This window comes from Anas platyrhynchos, chromosome 5, assembly GCF_047663525.1.
Source record: "Anas platyrhynchos isolate ZD024472 breed Pekin duck chromosome 5, IASCAAS_PekinDuck_T2T, whole genome shotgun sequence".
Lineage (NCBI taxonomy): Eukaryota > Metazoa > Chordata > Aves > Anseriformes > Anatidae > Anas > Anas platyrhynchos.
Window position 1 is genome coordinate 62,135,082 of NC_092591.1, and position 24,071 is coordinate 62,159,152.

General features: G+C 40.9%; 1 protein-coding gene and 1 long non-coding RNA gene across 7 annotated transcripts in view; one reads left to right on the plus strand and one right to left on the minus strand.

Moving 5' to 3' along the window:
• The window catches only part of TUB (TUB bipartite transcription factor), a 121,540-nt gene that overhangs the window by 37,844 nt on the left and 59,625 nt on the right, over positions 1-24,071 (plus strand). The gene's annotated exons all lie outside the window — the stretch shown is intronic.
• On the minus strand, positions 1,858-23,948 carry LOC106017556 (uncharacterized). Its single transcript, XR_002402848.4, has 4 exons — positions 23,057-23,948; positions 19,052-19,157; positions 5,615-5,703; positions 1,858-3,865 (listed from the first exon to the last, which is right to left on the minus strand). It is a non-coding gene; the product is annotated as an uncharacterized lncRNA (long non-coding RNA).

Genomic DNA, 24,071 nt, shown 5'->3' on the forward strand with positions numbered 1-24,071 from the left:
AAACAGTCTGAATTTCAAACAACTCTGACTTCAGTCTAATGAACCACATGTTTAAAGGCTTTAAAAAAGTGTATGATAGAACAAATTCTTTTGGGTGTTCCTTATTTAGAGCTAATTAGGCTACCTTGACCTGCAAGAAAATTAAATGAAGCATTGCTGGGAATGGAGAAAGTATTTTTATTTTAATTGTCTTGAGGGACAGTTCTTGCATGACAATCTTCTATAACATTGATCTTGCTGAACGTATTCTTTTTATTAGGTGTGTATCATTTTAATTTGCTAAATAGATTACTGTATCTCTAGAAGGTAATCAGGCCACTTAATTCATTTTTATAGCTGTGGTAGATTTGGGGAGGAGGGGGGGAAAACTTGCAAGCAACCCTTAGATCTTCTGTGCCATACACTTTTTCTTTTGCTCCTGTTCCTTTTTGCAGCCTGGCAGTGATAAATGGGGAGCACAGAAATTAAAGAAACTTGGTATTTTTGAAAGCTTTTTAGCGTCTTAAGCACCCGCCTGGATTGCTTAGTGTGGCAAGAATATAAAATACAGAGCTTAAAGTAGACAGGTTTTAAAATGGACAGGCCACTGAAAAGCATTGGGGTATACAAATAAGTGTTTGATGCACTTGAATAAAATAATTGAAATATTAATATGCTATTGACGGTGGTGAACAATTTTTAGACATCTACTTGCAATGACTCATTTCTATCAGGACTCAACCCATTTTTCAAATATTAAAGCAACATTTTTTGTAGAGGGGAAAATGAGCAAATTTGGTTTGTTGTTCTTGCTGGTTTGGAGTTTTGTTTTGTTTTACAGTGAGGTAGGAAGAATTCTGCACTTTGCTTCGCTATGACATGCTCTGAGAAGGGCATGAAATCAGTCTCAGATATATACATTTTTCACAGCTGTCCCTCACTGTTTTCAGGATTCAGTGAGGCCTTTGCGATACGTCAAAGATTATATTTTTTTCTTAATCAGACTTCCAGAGACAGATCAGAAAAAGATCTAGCATCTTTCAAATCAAATATTTCTCTTCTGTTATGACAGAGCAAAAATCTCTTGGTGTGGTTCTTTGGCGTGCAAGTAAACATCTTGGAGTGATGTGCAAAAATGATCCTTTCTTACACTTTCTACTGACAGGGCTTGCCCAAGGAGGGGAATTGTACGTGCCTGGGAATGAAATACTAGCTTTGGCAGGCTGGTGAGGGTTTGTCTCACAGTTTGTAAGGTGCTTTGAGGTTCTTCAGGGAACTGGAAATAAGTTTCTTCACCTGAACAACTGTTGGGAAGTGGTTGCAAGGAGGCTATGCAGTGTTTTGCCCAGGGATGCACCGAGTCCCCTCTGTCACCAGCGGTGCCCAGAGCAGATGAGTGGAAAGCGCACAGTGGCAGAAGGTGTGTGCCGGACTGCTCATGGCATGCTGTAATGTTTTTAGCTTCCAGTGATTTGCCCCTTAGGCACTTCTGAACCAGAGGCAGCAGCTTTGTGGATTCTCCTGTCATTTCTCTAACCAGCTTTTGAACGTGAGTAAGATTTTAGGTAGCATTCATCACATCCCAAGGCAAGCGGTGCCATCAGTAAGCTGCTTCTAGTGCTGGGGAGATAAAGTACGCACTCCTGCCCCACTCATCTTTTCCATAGCAATTACAGTTAGCAAACCTTGTTCTTATGCCAGCCTCAGCTCTCTTTTTTTCCATGTTGGAGAAGCCTGTGTATATATTTTCCTTAGAAAACATTCTATACTTTTGCTTTTGTTTCCCTTTCAGTATCTTTTCTAGTCTGCAATGTCCTTTTGGGAATGGAAGCACAAGGACTGTGCTCAGTATTCAAAATATGGGTGCAACATGTTTGAATTGTTGAGGAAACAGCATTTATGTTTTACGTTCTTTCATTCCTTTTAATTTCAAACCATCTATTGGCTCCCTCCTCCACAAGTGTGTGTTTGTTTGTTTGTTTGTTTTTTCAACTTTACTGAGTTATAATCATAGGAGTGTAATTGTTAGTGTAAGTAATAGCAGAAATTCATTTCAGAAAAATATTCTATGGCTCACATTTGCAGCCTGCATGGGCAGCTCTGACATTGAAGAGATGGCTCCATCGTTGTGTTTGTATGAGATTTTTATTCTATGTTAAATTGGTCTAAAAGCCTGGTTACAAATTTATTTCTGAAAAATGTTAGTCTGTACAATTTGTGTTCCTATGCTTGATTTACACGGGGTGACTGTTTTTAAGCAGAAACAATTAAGTATTTTTCTAACACTAATGCAAGCAGCAGAAACTTGTAATGAGCCTTTAACAGGAAATCAACAGACCAGAAATGAAATTCTTGGCTCTGTGAAGCAAGCAGTAATATTTACACCAGTTTCAGGGATGAACTCCCTGTGAGCTTCTGAGTGACTTGAAAATACCAAAGAGGTTTTAGAGCATTGGTTTTCTCCAAGCACAAACTGGAACAAAGAAACAACGAGTAGAGTGACTAAATGCTCGGGTTTACCAGTAGGTAAACACAGACCTACAGTAAGCACGCTGAAAAAAGCAAGCAAGAGCCCAGTATGATAGATAACTTTGTTTGTCTAAGCACAGTCAACAGCTTGTTGCACTGCTACCTCGCTCTCTGTAAGGTCAGTACACAGCAGGCTGATAGCTGAGTGTTGTCAGACTGAGCCAAATTAACTGCAAACAACGGGGTGATGTTTATTTGGGGCAGCTCTTGGCATAGTGTTAATTTACATGTTCCACTGCTTCAGGATCTACTCTTCAGTGGAAAGCAGACTCCTAAGAACACTATGGGAAGATTTTTGTATTGTATCTTGAAACATGTTGAGCATTTTGAATAAAAGAGTAATTACAGCTGTTATAGTCAGCAGAACAATATGAAGTAGTTCTGCTTGGAATGATATGCAAGCACTTGTCAGCTTGCCATTCACAGGAGCCTTTTAAAATGCCACAGCACTTACTTTCTAAATGCGTAAATATTAAGTCACTGGAACACAATTAAAACGATAATTTTCAGGGGAAGGCATTCTTGCAGTTGGATTCTGCAAATCCATGGCAGAAGGTCTGTGTTTCTAGAAAAATAATACACTATTCCATGCAAGTTAGATTTCTTGCTTAAATTAAATTGATATTGAAAAGATCCACAGTGATTGCCACCTCCAGTCTTGCTGTAATATTGTACTGTCCATAGTATTTAGTAATAAACCATTTAAAAATGTAAGCAAAGGCAAAAAAAAAAAAAAAAAAATAATGATGGCAGTGCCTCAATTATAGTCATTACCACAACATGCAAGATACAGCTCTTCCTACTCCAGTGGTTTTGGGGTTCTGTATTTGCAGGAGCTTGCTGCCTTGCAAAGGATCTCTGCACCTTACTAAGTTGTTGTTGGGAAGCACAAGGGCACGGAAACGTTTTGAATGCAATGGGCTAAATAATTACCCTGCTTCTAAAACACTTAAATACCAAAATAACACACCTGGCATTGCTGAACTTCACTTTAGCAAGTCAGATATTTGTATATGAGACTATCCATATTGTCATTGCTGAAAACATATGCTATGGGAAGAAATTCTAATCCCTGTTATCTCTGTGTAAATCTGGAAGAAGTTTATTGATTTCAGTCGGCTTCCTAGTGAGATTTCTTCCTGAATAACAGGGCAGAATGTGGGTCATGTTCTTATTTCCAAGATAAGTGGTCCTGTGGACTTCAGTACTGTTCCATGCTGGCTGCAACAAAGACACGGCACAGCTCAGAGAAGTGTCCTGAAAGCAGAAGTGCTCCTTGACATTTGAGCTCTTGGGGTTTTTACTGCCATCCTCCTCTGCAGCTTCTGCAGGCTGACTGTGAACGGTCATTAAGCTGCTGCTTTACAAAAACAGACTAGTGTTAGTAAGACATCAATAAGCACTTAGTTTAGAAACAACGCTACGTTTTTTTTTTCCATTGGTGATTTTCGGGGAGTGGGTAAATTGCATGATGAAGCTCCGAAGTAAAGAATCAGCTGGGCTTCCAGTTCAGTCCCTCGTCAAACTGGGTACACTCAAAGCTGCTGTGCTGCCTTTTTTCTGAAGCATGTTCAAGATCCTGGCTGATATTTGCCAACCTCCAATGCCTTTAGAGGTAACCTTGCTAAAAACACTCTGTTCTTAAATTGCTACGTGACATTGTACAGTGTTCACCTCGATGAAGAAGAAAATATGTAGCCCAGACATCCAGAGAGCCCTGAGCAGTGTGTCAAGGCATGGCTGTCAGCAGAGGTTGAAAGCAGCTGTATATCCAGAAGAAATATACTCTGAAAACAGCTTGCAAATTGCTTTCCTTCAGTAGCTGGTGCTATTTCTGTAGGTGGTACAAGGTTGTTTTTGTCTTAAGTGGTGATGCAAAGTTACTTGTATATGTTTGCGTATGGATGTTAGAGGACTTTCTGAGGGACAGTGTATTCAGTGGGTCACTGAGGGTAGCTCAGACAGGATTGCCTGTAGGCAGTAACATTATTTCTTAAGTCACATAAACACCGTAAATGTTGAGTGCAAAAATAAGGAGGTTCTTTGTGAAAACATACAGTAAAAACAAAGATCGTCTTTACACTAGGGAGCCTACAGCAAATTACCTGACACAGCCTATTTTTTAAGAGTCTGAAGCTAAGACACTGTGCTTAAAAATGCGAGTCATGATATTAGGGACATAATCGTTCACACACAAAGCTCAAGAGCTTTGCTATTGACGGAATAGATGAATAATAATAATGATACAGTGTTGTTTCTCTCTATTAATTAGAGAGCCACTTTACACTTTTGGATCATATTTTACGAAATTAACTGAAATCCAGCTTTAATGATTTAAATAACCACTGTCTAGTCGTAGTTTGTGTGTTTTTGGCTCCTGCAGAAGTGGTGGGAGTGAAGGAAAAGGATATGAGAGTTCATTGACCAAATGAAATGGCAAAATTGGCTGTGCAAGGAGGAAAATAATATACTGAAGAAAAAAAAAGAAAAGCAAGGTCATCTTATAGCAAGGTCAGAACGTTCTCTTTGAGGGGTCTGTCTGACAGTGATGTAAAGGACAAACACTCACAAGGAGTACTGAAATCTAAGTGCAGGCTACATGTACCACCCAGCGACTTCTTGTATCAAGACTAAAGACTTGGTGTTTTTATCTTGGGAGAGGTTTTATTTTTGGGTTGGTTGGTTCTCCTGGACAGTGTCTTTCAACATGGCACAACTTGTTTGTGGCACGCAGAGCAGCAGACATGGCAGGGCAGGGGGAGTAATCAACTGAACAAAACCGAAGATCTGTAGTTTTAAACTGCAGCTTATATTAAAAGGCACAACTGTATGGGGGCCACAGTACAACAAAAGTTTCTGTCTCCAAAAAGTGAGAGAACTTGTGTCCCCACTTTTTTTTTCCCTCTTTTAAATAGAGGGTGGAATGGCCAGTCATACAGGTGTTGGTGGTGGCGGCATTAAGGGCCAAGAATGTATCCTCCTACCTACTGTTCCCTCGGTGGTAGGTTTCTGGGGTGATATATTCATTGTAATTGCTTTGGAAAAGTGCCTTCTTTGTGTCAGAGGCTAGAAAATAAATTAAAGATTTACACCTTCAAGAATATACCTTAGCATTTAACCCCCAGGCAGTCCCTTGAGGTCTAGGTTCAGCAGAGACTTTCAGCAGCTAAAACATCAGCCAGGGCAGGAATAAGCCTGGAACAGAACATAAACAAATGAGGATTGCCTGAAATATTCATGGTGTACCTGGGACAACAGTATCAATGCTGAAGTCTCTGGCATTTGCATCTCTCTCTGTTCTCTCCCTTGCAATCTTTCAAGGTCGTTTTTTTTTTTTTTTTCTCTGGTAGAGACCAGCTTGATCCCGCATGAATGAAAAGGACAAAATAAGGATGAAAAACTTGTTCAGGGACAGTGTCGGCTGGTGGCTGAGCCACAGGAAGAATCCAGGTGCCCTGAGGCACTGTCTGGTGCCTATCCACTAGACTTTGATACCGGTGTTGTGCAGATAATGGGGTGTAAAAAGGATGACACGCTATCTGGCCTGCAAGCCAGCTCCTTTTTGGCATTAAATGAATAGCAAAATCCTGTAACAACGCAGTCAGACAGTTGTCCATGACATAGATGTTTGTACTATGGCTGGTACTTTTTAATATACAAAAGAAAACACCGTGCAGAATCATCTTGAAACACATATAATTTTCCAGTAAGTCAAGTGCATTTTTGTCATTTTACTATTCATTGTGTATGTATTGGTTTGTTTTCATACTGTGCCAAGGACATAAGACTTGTCAGAATACCTGCTGTTGTTGTACAGCTTTTACCACGATTTTGTAGTGGGGTTGTACCCTCCCTTTCATTTTGGGTGATATTCTAGAATCTGAACAAAAAGTCAGTCTTCTGTTTTTTTTTTTGTTTTAAATGCAGGCTTTGACATACCGATGGCAGCAACGCTTTCTAGGACCACCGACCTGGTGCTCATCAATTTGAGCAGAAATAGGGCCTTCTGCATTGCTTTTCATTGACATTTGTTTGGCATTAAGCAAAGCAGAGAAAGGTGTCTAAAAATGATACTGTGGTAACTGAGTCATCTGAGGATGTCTCTCTTTGATCATGTGTTTCCCACAGAGAGACATGTGAGGCCACGTTGTAGGTGTCCCTGAGAGTTCTGAGGTTCAAAAACCTGTGTCCTGAAATAGTCCATGACTCACCTGTATCTGCAACACTTGCCCTTGTGACTGCAGGATTTTATTATTTTAATGCCCTTCTAACACAGCTGCCAGCAACACTTCTCCAGGGCTTCTCATTTGTTCAAAATGCAGCTGTCTGCTTCCTCGCTGAAGTCAGCAACTGTGCCTGCCTTGCTATTAGGCTGACAGATTGCCTTTAAGTTGTCCCTTTGTTTTTTGCAGACCTCACTGGATATGCTACGTGTCTTTGTTTTCCTCTGAGCCTTGTACTTTGAGATTTGCTTTCCAGCAATCTCAGAACAGAAAAGATCCTAATGCTGTATAGAAATAGAGAAAAGGTATTTGTCTTCTGTTGCTTCTCAGAAATTAATTTCCCTTCAGCAACTATCTTGGTGTATTCTCTACTCTCTGCCTCTTACATTCTTTTCCCTCTTTTTGACATTGAGGATTACTGCATAATGTCCTGCTGAATAGGCATGAAGCTTAAACGTAAAACTTTTGTTGCTCACACCCCATGCAATTTCACAGAGAGGAGATATAAAAATGCAGTCATTACATTTCATAATGGCACTGTACGCTGGAATAGGCCTTCAAACCAAACGCATGAAGTAACCAGTACCCTTGGTTTAGAAGATGGGGCCAAGGGAATCAAATTTAACTTAAGCTTCCAAGAAGGTAACTCCAAATGTGGTAATAGATGCTGTCTTCAGTCTAGGTACTTGATGAATTCTGGAAGTGTTTTATACTGAGAAAGATTCAAGGTAATTTTGGAAGATGTAGCTCTTCAGGAGAAACAAATTAAAGTACTTCTGTTGTATTTTGATCGATTGGATAGCAGTCTGAGGCTTGATTTAAAGAGGAATCTGCAATTTCCTATCTTAGGGCAGGAAAGACTTCACTGATTCAATAAACATTAGCCTTGAATGTTCAGTACTTGAACAGATGATGGACATGGTCATTGTACCCTTTTAGGTTTTAACACCATGCGAAGTGAATCCCAGAAATGCTCCCACTTTTCATGCTTCCTTTGTTTCCTGTATGCGGTTCAATCCCTGCATGTTTTTGCAGAAGCTTGGGAGTGCCTCAGGCTCCTGAGTTCCTAGACTGTTAGCAGGAAAAGCTTATCGAGACTGCCAAGCATTTGAATAGGCTTGAATTCCAAGTTTAAAACAGGAATGTCAAATGCCAAACTTGGCAGGGTTGGGGAGTTTGGAGGTAAAGCCCTGAGCTGAACTGCTCTTGAGGAGGTTGGCATTATCATATGAGTTTGACTAAAAACCGTCATTCAAATGGCTACTAGATGCCCATGTCCTGCAGAGCAGGAGCCTAATTAATCCCTAATTAAAATTCTGACTATAACCTGAGAGAAGATGGGCCAGAACAATTTTCTTATTTTCTTTCTAACTTTTCTTAGTGTCTGGGCTACATTTCTGTTTCATTTACTTTCACAGAGCCTGTTCAGAGGCAGAGCAGGTGGGTGGCAGCCTTGGGAGCCCAGACTTGCATTTTGTATGTAAATGTTTCCAAGTGAGCAGGATTAGTTCTTGCTTCGTGGTTCTACTGCAGCAGTTCCTCTGCCTGTTTTTCTCTTTAGGAAGAGGAGGAAAAAACTGTTTGACACACAACTGAAAGACGCTTGCTTTGATGGTGATACCCCACTCGCAGAGAATACTGGAGCAGACTGAGAGACTGACCATATCGGGTCTACTTTGAACATGCTACGTGTTGTGTTTCTTAGAGTGCAAATAACATCCTGAGGGGTGACTTATTTACAGGGGTAGCTCTCCATCTTATAGCCACAAGCATGGGCATGCTGAAAATAGAATCCTCAGGGAGGAAAAGTGCGAGACCGTGATTGTAAGTGCTCAGAGCCACCTCACACCATACATGAAAAGTATAAAACTGAAACGTATGCTCAGCTGCTGGTACCAGCTGTTACATTCATTATAGTAATTGCTACCATTAGTGTGCTATTAATATTTCTCTTACGAACTTGTAAAAGAAACCACATGAAAATGGAAAGTCTGCTCCATCTGCAACCGTTTTGGTTCTTTGTGGGTCAAGTCATATCATCAACAGTTTCTAGCTAGATCTCAACTCCTGTGATAAGGCTGGTCTGCTCCTAATTATTAGTGTCATAAGGGATGCCATGGACATTGCTGTTGGAAATGGTCCTTAGGAGAAGAAACTTTGTTTCTCCAAGTTACTAACCAAATTTCCATTACGTGCCAGAGGAATAAGACAGCATATCAAGTTGGAATGGCAAAAGTATAGTTGTTAAACGATCTGCTCGTCTATTGCAGGAAAACTCTAATCCTTTGCAACGTGCAGGAGGAAGTTTTCAGGAAGCTGGAAGTTTTTTCAGCATTTGGTATAGATCTGGACAACCTGGAGGCCCTGGGACGGACAGGGAATGCTGATACAATGAGCAGCCTTTTATCAGCTGGACTGTGCGTTGCTAGGGCTGACCAGCAGGCATTGGCGTGGGTTGTCCGGAGAAGCTGTGGATGCCCCATTCCTGGAGGAGTTCAAGGCCAGGCTGGATGGGGCTTTAGGCAGCTTGGGCTGGTGGGAGGTGTCTTTGCCCATGGCAGGAGGCTGGAATGTGATCTAAACAACTCTCATCCATCCAAATAATGAATCCTGTCGCTGAGAAAGCAGTTAATCTATCTCATTCATCTCAGGAGAAAATGCAAAGCACTGGAAAACTTTTCCATATTGATGTTTTGTGGTCTGATCCACTTCCAACTGTTATGGAAAGTATGATTAATCAAAAGCATATTGGTGGTAAAAGTTAATTATTTAGTAATCGATAAATGACTAAAGATCAGTTGAATACTGATGCTGCATGCATATAGCTATAATACATATTATTTCATGGTAACTCAGTCATTGCCACACATTAATTAGTTTCATGGAAATCAGCTGGGTTTCTTATATGTTTGGTCCATGTTTCTTATATGTTTGGTCCAAGGAGAGCAGAGAGATGGGCTGAGCCTCTGCCCCCAGGAGGTTGCAAGGGTAGGTGAAATACCGTATGAAGCCTTCTACATGCCTTCTTATAAATGCATGGAAAGTTGCAGGTCTGCCCCAAAGGACGGTTTTGCCGTGTGTCCTCCAAACACATGGTCTGGCTTCATGGAGAGTGGTGGGAGGAGAGGAATGTGCTGTGCCTAAAGGAACGTGTTGCAGTTCTACTTCAATGCATTGAGGTTTTTTTTTTTTTCTTTCTTTCTTTCTTTCTTGAGATGTTGCTGCCTGCTTAGACAGCAGCTTCTTGCAAAAGCAGGTGTTTCTTCCTGCACTGATAGGTATCCATCCCTTCAGCAGTACAGCGGGCAGAGCTTCTGTCTTGCTGGAGCGTGTGAAAGTGCCGTTCTCGTGCTCCCGGCGCACCGTTCTCACTGCCTGGAGCGAGAAGGAAAGGGAAGCTGGTTCGGGGAGTTATCTTCATCATTATTCTGGATTTCCCCTTCACCCTCATCTAGCGTAGCTTGTCCACCCTCTAGGCTCAGTGAGAGGGAACTTGTTTGCCCATCAGATAACCTAACTCTGATACAAATCTCATGCATCAGAAGTAGAGGAAGGTTATACTCTCCAAGTGAACTCCAGCCCAGACCAGCAAAGGCTCAGCTACAAAATTTGTCCTAGCCAAAAACCCATCACTTCAAGGAGAGGGAAGACATAAAATTTGATGGGTTTGGAACGAAACAGCAGCTCATTCCAGAGGTGTCATATATAGCACTGATTGAAGGCACAAAGTTTGAAGGAGGTCCTGGTTAAGTTTTAGCAGCTCATCATTAATGCTGCGTCTGTCATGTTTTATGATGATTTATGTAGTATTACAGAAATAATGGACCGAGCCCTTAGTAGCTGTAAATCTTCATCGCTCCAACTCAGTGAAGTTCTGCTCATCCCTTTGGAAATCCGGAGGTTGATTTGCAGTTCTTGTTGTTACAGACAATATCTTCCATGCTTCCATAGGTTTTGCAGTGTGTATTTCAAGCAAGGTAGACAATGTTAATAAATCCATCTGAATACAGAGCTTTCTCTGTGGCTTAATAAAATGAAGCTTTATTTATGAACATGGAGGAGGTCTTGTTATGGTGTTGGCTCTTAGCATTGCAGCTCTCCCAGCAATAACGTAATTCGATGTTTATGCTGCAATAGGAAATCCAAATCTACAAATTCCCAAGTTGCATCCCTTACATGTGAATGACTACTCATAAATCTTTTTGTGTCTGTTTCCCACCGATATCCACGCAGCGTCTAGTGATCTGGGAGACGCTGATCCAATGACAATCTGTTGACTAGCAAAATGCTGTTTGATAGAACTTCCACATCACTTTCCTCATTATCTTTGCATCCAACTTCTTACAGTTTGTTGATTTTGACTTTCAGGGCGCTCCGTGCTTGAAATGCGAAAGGACAGAGCCGCAGCCAGAGAGCCACTGCGTGGTCTCCTTGGGGACAGGAGCCTGGCTCGGCAGAGGGCCAGGGCAGCAAACTGACTTGCTGGTGGGATCTGGAAAGAAAAAGGCTGTGGGCTGTTATGCTGGGTGGGCTATGGAAACTGAAGTTTAGGACATCATTTTGACTGTGATTAAAGGGGGGGGTGGGAATTCAAGTGTTCACAGATTTGGCCTAAAGGAGAGACCTGAACAAGTAATGGTGTGACCTGCCAGCCATTCTTTCCAGTAGATCATGCAGCTTTTAAATCCAAAGCCTCTGCACTTGCAATCTTAGACAAGGAAATTTAAAAGCTTTGGGCTTGAAATCTGATTTAAATTTAAATCCTAATTGATTTTTTTTCTCATTTTGATTTTATGAACAGATGGGCTATAGCTAGCAGTTGCCCTTGAGGAGTCTCTAAAAATGTAGTTCTGTGAACTGTTTCCCTGAAGATTGATACAGCTGCTATTTCTTCAGCTATCTCTGAATCATCCTCAATTACAATATGTCTTTATAAAATAATTACAGGTTTTATCCAAGAACTGAGCCTGACTCTGTATTTTTCTTAGAACACTGATGTAGGGTAGGTTAGCAAAAGAGATGGTTTTACCCAACCAAGTTTTCAATTATTTAGCTTTGAACTTTCATTATTTGATATTTCGCTACCATGCAGCAGCTATGTTCTGTTGGAAGTGAAATTGAAAAGATTTTGGCTACTCTATCCATCTCTTTACACTTACTAATTTGTCTGCCAGAGTAAATCGCACATGGAACAACTGTTCAGATGAAGCTATTCAGACTTAAACCAATAAATAAATGATGATATCGCCCTGGAACATTTCTCTTTGTTCAAAAGTCAGGCCATTTGTTCTCTTTCCCTCTGCATGTATAATGTGGAAATACTTTGTAAGGAAAAAAAAAGTTTTAAATGCAAGATTAGAATAGATTGAATAAAAGTATGTGGCTTTGTCTGGATGAGAGCATCCCGAGGGCTGGGTGATATCCACATGGAATTGTCATCCAGAGGTGTAAATACAGTTTAGTTCATTTAGCCCTTGCCTCTCTGTTTCTCCAGAAATATCTTTGTCAACTTTTTTGTCAGTGACGAGTATGTTGCAGTAGGCTGGGCAGTAAATGAAACCATGGAGGCAGCCAGTCAGCAGGCAAGACATCTCCGCAGACATGAAGGCTGGTGGGACTCTTCCTTCAGTACCCTAAGGCATGGGAGGTTGGTTATGTTTTGCAAATGAAAGATTTTGTTCCCGCTATGCTCTCCTTTTTTGCTACTACTCAGGATGCCTTTTATCCATGGCAGAGAGTCAGTGTTTCTTCTGAAGAAATGTAAGGAACCAGGGAGCCATACAGCTTCCACGTGCCTTTACAGAATGGCACAGGAGGGACTTGTTCTTCTTCTCAGATGAGTTAGACAAGTTACAGATTATCACAAGTGTTGTCACTAAGATTTTCACCACTGTAGAAGTTAAATCTCCATCTTTGTTTTCTCTCTTATTTTGATGCACGTACCCTGTAATATATATGCACTGCTATGGAAGACTGCTTGTATTAATCTTTCATCTAGAGGAATTTTCGGCATGAATGTCACTGAAGTGAAGTATGGAAGGAATCTAAATTCTAACCTGTCTTCAGTCCAGTGCTGGTAAACTATGTAACTGTCAGCAGCCTGGCTGTTCTTTGGGGATACAATTAAACCACTACGTTCACTCTGATTTACTCAAGTAAGTTTTATTCTTCTATCTCAGTTTGCAGGTTGATTGAATGATTCTCACTTAGGGCAGAAAACTTTGCGTTAGATGTTCTGTGCTGTGTTTTCTTGGAATTCTTTGCTGAAGATGTATTTTGTTGTTACGAGACAAATGAGTGAAATTCCTTGAGCCCATGAGGACTGGCTGGTTAAGTGACATGTTCCTGTGACGGGCAACAGGATGTTCGGTACCTCAAGACTAAATACTCACCAAGCACTTTAGTGACTTGTCCTTCTTAAAAACCCTACAGATTCTAACTTAAACTACACTGCCAGAGTGTTTTTGCTTGCAAATTCAGCTTAATGTCAACTGATGTCGATTTTTTTGTTTGCTCTTTGTTCTTTTTGGGTTGGTAACACAGAGCTCTCCACCCAGATAATGGCACTGCTAGGTGCAACAAGTGCATCATGAGCCTGAACTGCACCACAACTTGACCACCTCGTGTGTTTACACTGTAAACATTGCATAAGGAAAGGGAGCCAAGGGTGAAGTGACTTGTTCAAAATCAGGTGATCAGGGTCTGAACTGAGAATTTTGTTCTGTTGAAACCCAGTTTCATGCTGGTTTCTTGGTGTGCTGCCTCTTTGGATGCTTTGCCTTCTTGCCTGGAGTTCTCTTGTTCTTCAGGGGCTACAGGTGTTTGTAACACTACCTTTGGTCATGAACATTTTATTTTAAATAAATATTTTCTTTTAAATATCACAGGATAGGGAATGTAACTTCAAGCATCTCTGGAAATAACTGTGATGCTGATAACCTGTTGTTTTTCAAGATAAATATATTTAATCATTTCTATCATTGAAAATGTCAATGGGGACAGATGTGCATCTCCCTTTGTACCTGCTCATGATTCATTTCATGTCAGTGGGGAATTAATAAAACTTTATATATATGACATAAATCATTGAGTGGTAGGTGTTAAAAGAACCCGGAGTCTCCATTTTGTGTCTGGTCAATGTGTGTCTGTGTCAGGTAAACAAGCAAGACTATTTGTACTACTTTGTATGTTTTATGACTGCTGTGGAGAAGGAGGAATCGGGGAATATGCTCAGAGGAAGCTATTTAATTGCCACGCTAAACCTGTGCTGGTTAGCGAAGCCTGTTAAACAGGATGTCAATACAAAAACCTAAAATTTTTCCACTATTCTTTTCTGATTTACAGTTAAGTCAGAGGTGTGGTTTCAAAGGAAATGATACCAACTGATTCTTGCAAATATTTGAATTAATGAACAATTTTCTTTAACTGTGCAGATTTGGATTTAATTTCAAATAATCAAAAATTGTATCGAGGAAAGTCAGCACTTAGTGACGTTTGGAAAACATGGTAGAATGTTTAAGGCAGGCTAGTCTGACTGTGTTTTCCTCCTCTCAGCTCTACCTTGATCTTATGAGGTTGACTATAGAATAAATATGCATAAATACTTTGTCCAATTCCAGTGGATTTCTGGAAATGTCTACTTATCGACAATTACTTTTTTCCAGAATAAAATTCCTGTCTGAGCCACCGACTGCCCTACAATACCCTATCTCAATGCCATAATGCATGTAGATCCGTTGGAGAGGCTGTGTACAAAGTGAGTAGTAAAGGGGAAAACTCTAACTACTACCTGACAGCTAGGGCATATGGCAGGGAAATGCATAACCTCCAGGAACAGAGCTCTGTGGTGCTGGGTATTTTCAGTACAATTTAGCACGGTAATATCTGTTTCTACAGATGGATTTGTTTTTAAAAGATGATTTGAAGTCAACTCTGCCATTCAGAAAAATGTGCAGCATCCATTTCCTTTCAAGTGTTGCTTATTTATTATATGGCTGGCATGTTTTGACAACAAAACTATGAAGTGGTAAGAATTTGGCAACAAGAAGAAAAGTATCAATAACCACCTGCTGCTGCCCCTTCAGGTACTGCATACCTTTGTGTATTTCTATTGTGACCTCATTCTGAATTGACCGACTTACTCCAATAACCCGTTACAATACGTGATATTTCTGGAGCCTTTTCATTGCAGTATTGTCATATTTTTGTTAGTTGCTTTAGTTTTGCTTTGTTTTCCAGCCTGCTGACATATGGAACTTTTGCATGTACTTTATCTGGCTGTATTTAGTCTATTATCTTCAACTCTGTCTTCTGAACCTGACTCTCCTTTTATTTTTATTTTTATTTTTTTGTTAATAATACATATTTTCTTCCCTTCTGTTTGTTTTTTGCTCTTCTTCCACATCAGTTTACCTGTTACCCTTTAGTGAACTTTTTCAATGTTTTCTAGATTGGCTGCATTTATTTTTTTTTTTCCTCCTTGACTTCATTTTCTTCTGCAAGTCTTAGTTTCGCTTTGAGGCCTCTATATAAAGGCCAAGCCTTATTGTTAACTGGGTTTGCTTGAGAGTTAAATTGAAGACACGCTGAGGCACAGAAGGGAGTTTCTCTAGGTCTTTGAGTCAGTGTGTCTCTACACATCCCTGTGCTCCTGCAGTACAATATAGCACCGTTTGTTAACAAGCTGTTCTATTACCACCTTCTTAATGTATGGGAAGATGGTGTAGACAAGAATCAATAAATAGCAAATGTCAGAATGAGGAAACTGTTCAGCAGTTCCAGAGGAAGAAAAGGTGCTTTTTGCAAAGTGGAGAAAGGCAATAACAGACTGACATCCTGACTTGTCTCTCGCCCTTTGCATTTTTCCTTTCCCCAGACATCTCACTAAACTCAGGCCTGCAACTAAACTTCCACAAAAGTATTTACTTTTTTTTTTTTTTTTTTTTTTTTTTAAGTGAATGCATCGTATATTGCAAATCTTCTGCCTGGTTTCACATTTTGTTTAGCAGGTACTGTTTGTGCACATCCACTGAAGGAACACTGTGTTGAACTCAGAGCTTTCCTTTGATTTAGTGATAAATAATACATTTTGGGCAAGCCAGGGAGTCTCTGCTTTCAATTGCTTTGGCTTTGCAACTTGCTGCTTCTGAAGGGGCGATTGAAGGACAATCTTAGGATCAGTGTTTTGATCTAGAGATGAATAACTGTGTTTGGTACACGAATGCCCTAGGCACAGGAACCCAGCTCACCGTGGCTGGAAGGATAGAGGGCGAAATGTGTTATCAATGTAAGGAAAGTGGAGCAGGATTTGGCTTAGAAGAAAAGCACAGAACTGTCATTGATAAGGTGTGAAGGAATTCCCAAAAGTCAGAGAGATGCCTTATTCAGAGATTAGAGAGAACATACACATATAACCCACCTTGTTTTATGCAAAGCCAAATTAAAAAAAAAATAATAATAACAAATTCATAGTCATCTCCCTATACAAAAACCTGTTCAGGCTCAGAGAATTTTGTATCAATTTAATTTCTGAAAAATACTTCCTATAGAGATTTAAACTCACTTTCACTGTTCCGTTTTTATTTTCTTTTAATTCTTACCCCAAAATTACATGAGAAATGTTGCTTTACCTTCTATCATATAGAATCATAGAATATCCTGAGTTGGAAGGGACCCTTATGAGAAAACTCTCTTTGAAGAACTTATTTTTTTGAAGTGGAAACCTCATATTAATGCATCCCTTATATATTCTTTACAGCTCTCTTTGAAGACATATGTTTTGCTTGGTAATTAATTAGTACTTAAATACTTCTCATTTTAAGTCCAGAGGAAAATTTTAAAAATGTACCTTCGTGTCTAGCTGCCAGGAAAGATAAGATATTTTGCAAACAACGGTTCCCCTGTCTTTTTTTTTTTTTTTTTGTCAGAAAATTAACAAACAAAATTGCTTTCATTTGTACTTGCTGTTGAGGTGAGTCTACTCAAATCCCTGATGAAGTTAATGAGGAAAATGTGCTCTTGGTCTGCCAGATGCAGCTGATACAGTTCTCACAGACCTGTTAATACTTCACCATTGTTTTTTTCCTTGCTGCATGAAAAATGTTGGGTTGAGCACTGCTGTGCAGCAGGACCTGGCTTCATACAGGTGCCCCTTGGCTTGTGAGGTGCTGGGACCTCACCTATTTCATACCTTAACATTGGGGTTGCCCTTTCAGAGGGGCTGGCAGACACACGGTCAGGTAGGACCACCTAGAAAGGGAAGTTAGAAGATGGGAAGTTTTGCAAGAGAGGCGTGCTGGGTTGCATGATGAGCCCATGGAGACTCCTGGGTGTAGGCAGGGAGCACTCCCCACATACTTAGGTGAGGAGCTACCTCCTTGCCAAAGAGAAACAGCCTCAGCATCCTCCAAAGGAAGCTGGGGGCTGTCCAGCCAGTATCTGTTAAACTCTGTGACAGCTAGATCACTGAGAACCTGGGAAACAGTGAACTAAAACATTTTTATGAGAATGTTAAAACACAATAAATAAGAAAGCCTCTAAGTTGGACCATGTTATTGAACAGTGTCTCACATTTAGCTTCTGTTGAGCTATTTAGCCCTAGCTTCAGTCATCTATTGACATGAAATGGTGTTGTGAAATAAATAATACTTTTAATTCTTGCAAACAGAAATTCTTATCTAGCTGTATAAGTCAAGTTTAGTGCATCTGTATATTTGAAATTATCAGTTGCAATTCAGAGAAACACTGAGTAAGCGATGCACTCTCGTCCTGTCCTTGTATTGGGAAATACGGAGAACTCAGCGCTTGGCACACGGTACCCAGAACATGCTTTGTATGCACAGTAGATGGATGTTTCGGTGAAGGTAGACTACTCAATTCCTAGCTTACCCAGAGACTTTCTTTATAGCTGTAGGCAGACTACATTTTCGCTTTTGCCTCAGGTTATCATCTCTAATGTGAACGCAACATTTTATTGTATTGTATTATAACGATGGTGTAAAGCAGTCATATTACAAATAATGTTATATATTTCCAAGAGTGTAGATGATTGCAGTAAATCAAGCTAGTAAGTAGCATTAATTCTGAATGACAGCTGGGTATTTCTATTGCATGCTCAAATATATTTAACCCATTGTACTGGGAAGAGAGTAGAAAAACAATTTCAGTAGTTATTCTTGTTCCTTGTGCAAAGTTTCACTAGCAATACCTTTTTAAAGAAAGCAACTGAAAAGAGTAACTTAATACTATTTGATCTTAAACATCATCTGAAGACCTTGAAGATGCTTTCTAAACATTAGCATGTTTTCTAATTATCAAAATGCTCAATTATTGCAAAGCTAGTCTCCCACTTTTCTAGCTGCTCTGGCTCTGGACAAAATCATTCAAATAATTTTGCTTGTACAGTGAATTCAACCTCATTTTAATTTGATTGCAATTCTGTGTTACAGTGTAATGGAACGTTAACTTTTTTTTCAGAGCCCATGGCTCATTTTTTTCCTAAATAAACTGACTTCTTTCAGTATACATGTTAGATGGAAGAAGAAATCTAGAGAGTATAAAAGGAGGTCATTATCATGATCCAAATGAACACCTATGGCAAAGTGTTTCTGGTTCTACTCACAAGTTCTGCTGGGAGCATTTTAATTTTCTGGCTCATTGTCAGGTGAAGCTAACAGCTTTTAAAGGCACATAAGTCATGTCTCAGTTTGAAACGTCTGTGGGTTGCAATTATTTCTGAGATTAGGCAGGATTTTTAAAACCGTTTTTGTTGTTGTTTAGTTCCCCAAAAGCTAAGCATGTACATTGAAAACTGTATGCTCAGCTGGGGTAGACAGTTTTACGGAATAGCTATGAAGGATGTACTTAGCTTCAGATTAATCCTGAGGCTTTGCAGTATTAAGTACAGTTGCCTACTCACCATACTGCAAAGGAAAGACTATTTGATGCAAAGAAACAGTTTGGGTTTTATCTTTTCAGCAGGCTAAGACATGTTACCATTTGCTAACAGCTTACAAGAATTTCAGGATGGTTCTCCCAGTCTGAGTTAACAGAGCCTGTTTTTGTACTGCAAGGACACCTCAAGGTCCTTTGGATTTGTCATGATGACAAAGGGAGCTACAGTCGTTCCCCTCTTGTTGGTTGAATGCAAAATAATGTGACTTAGCTCAGAGGAAACAACACAAGTAAAAGACACATTGATATACAGGAAATTCCATTCAGACATAAGACAACACCTCTTCATTATGAGGACAGTTAAACAGTGGCCCAAGTTGCTCAGAAATGTTGGAGAGTCTCCATTCTTGGAGATAATCAACACTTACCTGACCATGGCCTTGAGAAACCTGCTGTAGCTGGCACAGCTCTAGGCAGAGGGGCTGGGCAAGATGATCTCCAAAGGTGTCTTCCATCACCAACCGTTTTGAGACTCTGCGGAGGAGAAAAAAACAAACAACAAAGCTGGACCTGAAAACCACCACTGATTTTGACAAGGGGAAAACGGGCAAAAAGTGACTTATCATTTTGTTGGGCAGCAAACTGATTTTAGTTTGTTATGAATACAGGCCTGTCTTACAGCTGCTAAGAATCTCTTCTGACAACGTCTTTTTGACTTGGTATCCTAGCTGCTTTGACTGACACACAAATAGTGTGAATGGTTCAGAAAAGTTCAAAAACCATCAGTGCAAGAGGAGAGAGCAGAATTACTGTGCAAATTTTGGTTTAATAATAACCTTCAAAGGGTGTGGACTTTAAAAGCAAAAGCCTATGGGAGATATGCTGAAATGGGATTATTCAATTTTGTATTTAAGCACTATCATAGGAAAATTCATTCTACACAATCCTTTTTGGTATTTGCATATTGGAATAACGTTAGAGGGCAGTAAAAAGGGGGAGGCCGAAGGGAGCATACAGCAGAATCCACTTCTAGTGGTCCCACTGGATTTGGATGAGTGCCCAATGGGACAGCAATTCCAAAGACAACAGGAGCTCAAATTATGATGACACTAGTTTCTTCCTCAAGCATCAATGATGCTTGTCCAACAATCACACATGTTAGTCTGTCTCTGTGCAGGAGACTTTTTTTTCACCTTAGTACCAGGGCTCATTATTTACAGTGGAGAATCAGAGCATTGGATATATTTCCAGTGCAAGATTTTGAGAGAGATGCTGGCTGTTGTTTCAAGATCTGCTATGAGACTAGAATTAAAGATTTCCTTAGCAGGTGTTGAAAGCAGGTCCCCAGCAGCAAACACTTCACCCCTCAGAAGTTAACATTTCTTAATACTTATTTTCTTTATAGGAAGAGGTGGATGTAAGCATTGGTTTAATCATAGAATGGTTTGGTTTGGAAAAGACCTTAAAGACCATCCAGTTCCGACCCCCTGCCATGGACACAGACACCTTCCACTGGAGCAGGTTGCCCAAAGCACCAACCAACCTGGCCTTGATATTAATCACCACAAAACTCTCATTAGACAGGACCTCAATGGAGCTAGACAGGTTCAAACTGAAGAGACCGAAGTGAAAACATACTGTTTGGGAAGCTAGGGAACCCTACTCTGATACTGCAGAACAGATTTTATTTCAGTGTCTTACCAATTGGTATTTATGCTTCACAGCCTCACAATAAAGAAACACAAATGTACTTACTGGGATGAGAATAGATGAAATACAGTAAGGAAAAGTGAGCTGAGAGAGAAGATCAACCACGTTAAGGCTGCAATAAATCTTTCATACAAAAATTTGTCTCCTTTGCAGAGTTTTATCTCCAAATTGCTCGCCATTACGACATAATTTTCTTGCTATGGTTGAAATTGGGATATAAAAAATAAAGCATTTTTGCTTTACTCAAGAAACAAGAAGATATAACTTGATTTTTTTTTCTGTCCAAAGTCACAAGGAATGTGAACTTGGCGTAAGCCTCATCCAAAGTCCACAACAAGGAGCATAAAATTGCCATTCAACACTTTGATTTTATTCACTTTGTGAGCTTTTTCTTTGTTTTGATTTGTGAAAATTTTAACACTCTTAATCTTCTCCCCGGAGTTTATGCTGAACTTGTTTAAACACATTCCAAAACTCACTGCTTGGGAAGAAATCCGCTGAACCTGCTGAATTTTGCTTCATTATACTAAACCTTGCATTTTGCATCTGGCCCTGGATAGGTGCCGCTTGACTTTTAAAACAAACAAAATATCCTAGATACATTTGCACCTGACCTGAGCTTACTGCAGGAAAGTTCATGAACCTTGCTAGGAGCTCTAATTTTGTAATGAATGCAGATAAGTTTTACTTGGCACGGTTTTGCTTCAAATATGATGGCTTAATTTTTAGATATATAGGAATGGAAAAATCTACACACAACCACTTCTGAAGTTATGCCAGCACAAACACATCACTGATCCTTGTCATTTGGAGCTTAAAGTTAGAAATATCCAAGCTGATAAAGGAAAACCCAGAAGGTTTACACAATTATGTGAAATCTGTCCTGTTTGTGATATCGTATGATTTAGAATTCTGAACAGAAGTGTTTTCTGTGCTATGCTTGAGCTAACCCAGAAATGACAAACTGTCAGCTTTGTCCTTCTAAAAGACCTAAAAAGGAAAGATCAAATAAATCTTGTGGCTGTCTTATGAATGACTTAGGAAGTGTGAATTTGGATGTGTTACACCACAGTATAGAACCAGGATGGGTCCACAAATGACAGCCATGGGGTTCTTTATGCCACTTTTCCTTTTTCTGTACTGTTAGGAAAGGGCTTATAACCGGCTCTTATTTTAGAGCTTGCTTAGGTTCTGCCCACCCCTTTCAAAAGAGTCCTCCTGCTTTGATGTCATGCTCTCTGCCCAGGTTGCCAGAAGACTTTCAGTTGCAAATGCAGGTGTTTCCAACTGTTCTATGGAGTTGTATTATCATTTCAATCAAAAGCGTATTAGGAGAGCACTTATTTTACATAGAGAACAAACCAGGAATAAATGGCAAGGTAGCACAACATACGTGAAGATGATGAGATACGTTTGTCAATGGAGGAGATAGGTTTGCATCTACATTGTTGCTTTCTGTGATTTATATATATACATTTAACCTTTAGAGCACTTTCTACGAGACTACATTGCCCATCGTGCTGGTGTCTGAAACTAAGTATGGCTTTTGAGAAGTACAAGTGTACAGCAAAATGTACACTTTAGGCAGAAACCCTGCCCTGATGCCACTAGCTGTGGTGGGCTTTCTGTTCAGCTCACACAATTCAGAAACAGGGACAGAGTATTGCTGCTAAGAAAGAGTGAGGCAGTACTGAAGCAAGTGACCTGGGACGTAAATTGGCTGAGGGAGAATTAGTGTGGGGGAGGATTAAAAGGAGGGTTGGGAAGGTAAGTAAACACTACAAAAGGAGAAAAAATGGCAAAGAAAACTGTTTCTCTTTCTGCTTCTCCCCACACACTTTTCCTGATATGTCTTCTTCCCTGTGTCAGCTTTCCCTAGATGGAAGCTAATTGCTGTGTACTCCCATCTTCCAGGACACCCTGATGGTCTTCCATTTTTTGAATATCTAGAAACCCTGTATGTTTTGTATTTAATACAAACATGGTCTTGGGCTGTTTAAATGACAGTAAGCACTTCCACGATTCATATAGCTCAAAGGTTCAGAGGGATCTTCTTGATCCCTCTGTGTGCACTAGCTCATCTATCAGACTTTACACTTAGGGCTTTTTTGAAAATGGATATTCTAATTGCCAGTCTTGAGAGCTTTTGACTCTTATTTCTTCTTTTCTACAGAAGCCTCGGCAGCATGGTAGCAGGAGATAGGCATCTCTGTCCTGCAGCTGCATCCTCATGTTTGTAACACGGGTGTTGAGGCTGGTGAGGCATGTTGTTTTATGGTTCCAGATTGTGCCCAGTGGGAACTGGGGTCTGCCACATCTGGTGTTTGATGCTGGTCAAGCAATAGCAAGTTACCTTATCCACGCGGATTTGGGAGAACTCTTCCTTAATGGCAGATCTCATTTTGGCTTCTGGAAGATGTTTAAATTCAGGGTCTTGGCTTTAAATAAAACAGCTTTTCAAAAGCTCTGGAGAGTGAATGATGCAGTAACATTTCTGGTATCTGCTAAGCATGCTTTGTTGGCTCTTGCTGGTTTCCTGGCCATACTAGACATGTTCTTTGGTAGTGAACTACCATACAATTACATTGGTTGAAAAAGTATCTCTTTCAATCTGTGTTTAATTTTCTAAGTTATAATGTCATTAAGTGCCTCCTTGTTTTTTTATGCTATGAAAACAGGAGACCCAGAATTGCTGTTCTTCTCAATTTTTTCTAGACACTTACTTTTAAACTCCTTGTCTCTGTTTTCTTAGGTGAAGTTTTTTCCCACTCTCTGCTCAGACGTGCACCTTTCCACACTCTTAATGATTCATCCTTCCAATTCTGCAGTACCTCGAGGCGGGATAACCTGCATCCTTCTGCATGAGTTCACACCACCTTGTAGAGGACCAACACTGGGATTTGGGGCTGGTTTAGCAAGTCAGAGCTTCGTGTCTCCCTCACTTAGGTGCTCCTTTCTCTTTTCTCTCTATATATTCTACCTCCTTCCAGGCTGCAGCGGGTGCCACACTGAACTTCCTGATGGACCTTTAGATGTAGAGCTTAGGGATATGGTTTAGTGGGGACTGTTAGCGTTAGGTCAGAGGTTGGACTTGATGATCTTGAGGTCTCTTCCAACCTAGAAATTCTGTGATTCTGTGATTCTGTGATTCTCTTCCAACCTGGAAATTCTGTGATTCTGTTTCTATTCAGGGTTCTGCCTTTATAGGAAACAGCTTTTCAACACTGCATGCGAGTGAAGCACGCAGGCACCCTTCTGGTTTATCCACTGGGTGAGCAAACAAGCGGAGAGCCAGAAACCGACAGCAGCTGGCGGAGACGCGGTCTCCATGGCAGGGCTTGCGGTTCCAACAGCCCCTTCATGCTGCTGCTGCGCCTGCAGGGCTGGAGCAGAGCCGCCCTTGGCCGGCCCATGCGGTGCCTGGGGGCAGCTCGGCTCCTTCCCCTCCCAGCCCGAGCCGCCTCAGCCATTTTGGGTCGAATCGCTGGCATTTCGGGCTGCTGCTGAGGCCCCCCCGTGAGGGCCGCCTCAGGGCTCGGGCCGTTCCCGTGCCCAGAGGCGTTGCGGCTGCCGGGGCAGGGGCGGTCCCGGCGCGGGGGGCGGCCCCGCTCCCCGCCCTGCCCGGGCGCTGCCTCAGCGCGGCGGCGGCGGCAGCGGGGGGCGGGCGGGCAGCGGGGCCGCGGCGCTGCCTCTCCCTTTCCCTCTCCCTCTCCCTTCTCCCTGCCCGCCGCCGGCCCG